This window comes from Athene cunicularia (assembly GCF_003259725.1).
Source record: "Athene cunicularia isolate RWA chromosome 1 unlocalized genomic scaffold, athCun1 chr1_part1, whole genome shotgun sequence".
Lineage (NCBI taxonomy): Eukaryota > Metazoa > Chordata > Aves > Strigiformes > Strigidae > Athene > Athene cunicularia.
Genome location: NW_020799091.1, coordinates 37,352,326 through 37,357,185, shown reverse-complemented (window position 1 = coordinate 37,357,185; position 4,860 = coordinate 37,352,326).

The window sequence follows — 4,860 nt, the reverse complement described above, 5'->3', positions numbered from 1 at the left end:
CCCCCCCCCCCCCCGCCCAGTGTCATATTCAAAGCTACAGATGTATGATGTACATTAGGAATTGATTTGTACAACACATCCAGAGACTTTGATTTTAAATTCAGTTAAGCATCTTGCTCCTCCAGTGTCTGACAGTATAAAAATATCCTTCTATCTTTTTGTGTGTCAGCACTCAGATTCAAATATTAAAGAAGTATACTTTAATATATATATATACTTCAAACTAAATATTATACTTCAAACTAAAGAGTATACTTTACATTGGTCTTGTCAGAGAGAGATGAAGTGAAATGCCAGCTTTCTGCGATATATGTAAAAAAAAAGGTTGGGAATTTACTGACAGAATTTCTTAAAAATATATTTAGCAGCATAGCCACCCTTACTAATTACATCTGAGCACAGAAACATTTCTTTGTTCATATGCTGGCCTAGTTTCTTCTGTGTCTCGGAGGAATTTAGGGTGAGGTAGCCACAAGGACAGAACTCAACATTTAAAATGCATCTCTCAGTCATGATGAGTATAAGAAGGGGTAAGCAATTTATGTTCTTAAGCTTCTATTTTAGGGCATACTTGCACATTCTGTACACAACCCTTTGACACCAATGGAGGTCTCTGGTTCCCCTGCTACAAACAGGATCTGCTCTGACCCCTCCACTGTGCCTGGAACCCACAGGCAATGGTTGCACTGCAGGTTTGACTTCTCCACAGTGTCAGCCCTCTGTTAACAGCTATTCCCCCCAAAGAGGCTGCTGTTTTCATTATTTATTTTTTTCTAACTGAGATGCTTTCCCTAAGACAGCAGTGGCCTTGTTGCTTATATCACACAGGCTGGTTACTTTGATTCTCACAAGTCTTGTCCCTTGAGACTCCCAGATCCCACAAACTCCAGTGGCTGGCTGGGACTCCCTCATCTCTCCAATAACCAGTGCCTCAAATGGCTTCAACCTCAGAGACGCTCCACCCATCTCCCAGATCATTTCATCTACTTGTCAACTAGTCTGCCTTGCCCTTCACTAGCACTCACATACTTGCACATCTGCTCTTGCTCCAGTTGCTGACAGGACTGACACATGACTCTGCCCCCTGGTCTGACTCTAGTTGCTGGTACTTAGACCCCATACACATATGTGCACACCAGAGTCCCCCAGCCAGGACAATAATTAGAAATGGAGTTTAACAAGAAGATAGGATGGCCTGCACTGATCAGTGTATCCACCAGCCAACTATTTACATGCAGCTGGCCCTTTTTATACCCTTATCTCTCCATTTCTCCATGCTTATTCCTCCCCAAATCACCTAGATCTATCTCTTCCCCTTCCTTTGATTCCTCCCCTACACATACCAAATTAAACCTTGTGCAGTCCCACTCTGTGTCCCATACCTGTAAGTAGCAACACCCCCTCTGGCCTGACAGGTGCTCTGGTGTTTACTCATCTTGATGAGTGTCACACCTGGACCATGGATCTGAGGATCTCCTGGGACGGCCCTGGGAGGGACCTCAACTGGTTGTCCCTTTCTCCGAGTCCTTAATTTTTGTCCTTGCCTGACTTTGTGCCCCTGTGCTTCTCTGGACTTGTGCAGATGGGCCTTTGATAAACTGATGGCACCTGTGATAGGACTGGGAGTAGCCCAGCAGATTATTATTTGGGCTTCACCTCCTGCTGTTGCTTCTCTCTACTCCTTTTGTTTGTGTGCAGATGAGCTTTTATCACATAATATAACATTTATTTGGGACAAAGGCTGCCCATGCAAACTGAGTGTAAAGTTAACATAATAAAAGGGTATGTGGAATACAAGGGTTTTTTCATAAACATCATAAACAGAAAGCTAGATGTCAGAGAGCTGTTAACAATATGTAATCTGAGTGACTATTCTGATTGACTTTGGTTTATAAGCCACTATGTTCCAAAAAAATGACTAGTATAAATTTTTTTTACAATTTCTACCTATATTTATACCTCAGAAGTCCCCAGTTATGTTGTAATTAGCTGTTTTTAAAATTTTAGTGTATGTCTTTTACTATGCAGTATTTAAAGTACAAAAGTCAGTTAATTTGTCCAGGATCTGGAGAGACACAAAGACATAATTTAGAACAAGAACATAAGTACTTAGCATGCACCTAAATTGCAGGTATTTCGAGAGACAGGCCTCCCAGTACAAGTGACAAAATACTCTGCATAGACAACAGAAAGAGGGGTTTTGAAGGGACACGGAGAGGGGCAGATCCCATCTAGTAAAGGTGTTAACATGAAACCTTCTGCAACTAAAGGTATTTACATGAAACCCTACACAGATCTTTTTGTTTCACTTCATCCATAAAATAATGGTTTAGAATGGCTAAGTGGGTCCTTCTTGTCCATCCTTTTGTGAAACAAAGACAGTCTATTTTCCAAATACTCTTCTCCCTTAGATATTCAAAGGCAAATCTTTCACTCTGATTCCTTGTGTTCTCTCATTGTCCTCATGAAGGAAATAATGGATCAGGAGGCAATATTAAAGGAGAATGTTACATCTCCTCCTTAAGGAGGAGCTGAATGAAGATGGTATACCACTGCTGGATTCTTCTGTAGCTTACATTTCTGGATAACAGGAAGATCTGCCTTAGGCATCCTTCACAAGATATGTAAGGTACATTTCATGTCTGATGTGCTCTGCCAGTTCAGAGGTAAGGAACAATAAAAAACTAGAATTAAACAAGCAGTACCCGATACATTCACTCACTTTAAACTCCATCAGCTGCAAAATAAATTGCTGAATGTCTTTTGGAAAATAATCCTTTCCTTGCTTTGCTTTGCCTTGGAGTTGACAGTTTCTTCAGGAAGAACCAGTGAAGGGAATGAAGGATTATGATGAACTGACAATATCCCAAGATCCTCACTAAGACTGATACAATTTTCATTGTAGGGTTTTTTCCTCTTCAATCCTAAATCAACATAGGGATCTTCTGGTATGTTTTGTATCAGACTACTTCCTTCTCATTGTCTCTCAACTACAATTTGAACGCTGCACAGTTTGCCATCCTCAGTTGGAAAAAGGGCTATTGCTTACTAAGGATATTGTTCAAGGGCAGCCAAGGGGTGTCAAACCTTTATTCCATATGATATTCTCAGGGCTTCAGCTACAGCAGATTGGCACTAGCCGCTGTAAATTGAAAGCAGCTTAGGCCAAAGCAAGAATAGACATGTTCCAGAGACCCTGCCCTAGCAGGTCGCCAAAGACTGGAGTCCTTTACTAGTAATGTCATAAATCAGATACACTCAGCTATACTTTTATTTTACATTTTAATCTGTTAACTCTTCTGTAATAGTTTTAAAGGTGTTCCAGAAGATGCTCTGCATGGTTGTGTGCTTGTTTTTTTTCCTCCTCATAACTAAGCTATGTTTTTTTTCTGATATCTGAGAGCCCCCTCTGGCCATTAGGCATCAGTCTGGTGTCAGGCATTTTGATACAGAGATATAAAGCGTTCTTCCATTAATAAACTTGCTAGAAGACTGAATTTGAGCACATGGGGAGACTTTTACTAAGAAATCCTTGGAGAAACACAGCTGAGTGAACTTTTGGCAAGCCTGAGTCAGTTGCTTTGTACAGTTGTTCACCTCCAAACCATTTTTTCACAGTTGGAGAAACAGTCCATGTGTGCCAAGATCACTCATAGAGCAAACTAATATATGCGCCTATGGATAATTGAGGGCCAAACTTGAATATGTGCTTAAATGGAGTAAAGAGAATAGTTTAGCCCTGGTCTGATGGACTCTGAGACTCAGTTTCTCTTTTAGTGCACGACTACCTTACCACTGAGCTATAAGATCCTTTGGGACATAAAAGGTCTGTAGGTTACAAAATTGTTTTGATAGACGTTTGGAATACTTTAAGGTTTTGTTTGCTTGCAAGTACTCTAGATAAAGTGTGACCACATTATTAAGGACATCATAAACATTTCAGCCTACGTTTATTGCTGGTTTTCCCTATACAGGTTTTTTAGATTAGCTTTCAGCAGCAGGGTGAACTTCAGGCAACATGCCCAATATGCAGCACATTAATTATATGAACTGAAAAAAACCAATATATTTACAGACCAAAAATACATTCAGAAGGAGTTATAGCTGTGAGTAAAAATATCGATAAATTAAGTGTTGTAAATATTCCAGAACTGCAGCAGTAGTTTGCAAAGTAGGATTTCTGAAAGCCAGGAAATTTACAGTAAAAGCCACAGAGAAAGCAATCGCAATCAGGAAGAGGAACGCAAATGGAGAATTAATACTGTGTAACACAAAATACTTTCAGCAGTAACAGCTGGTGACCAAATGAAGATGGCTGGGACTGGGAATTACCTAACTCTGCCAAAAATAATTATTCCTGATTTTCCCTTTCCTTCTACCAAGTACACACAGAAAATCACATCTCCCAGATGAAATCAGTCAACCAGCTAAACAAGTCTGGTCTCTTTCTCAGTACAAATCCCCCAAATGAGCAGGCAGCCTCTAACCTTCTGCTCTTCAATTACTGACCTCTTCCCCATTTTCCCTTTTCACCCCTTTTAACAATATCCCAAGCCTCATATATAGAGTTCAATTCTTGCTGTTGCTTTTGAAAACCACTAGAAAACTTCTTTGTCTTTTTTCCTCTGGGGTTTCTGGAGTTACTCCTGAAGTGCAAATAGAACACTGTTATATTGCATTCAGCAAACCAAGAGGTAAATCTAATTTTAGCTGCAAAGAACACCAAAAAGACTACTTGTTAACCTGATCAAAATACTTCTTCTTTTGAATGGAAGAGTCAGAGGTTAGTGTCTACCAGCCTTCTGTTTCTTCCCTGACTGAATTCTGATAATGAAGGAATGGATAATTTTGTTTGTTTGG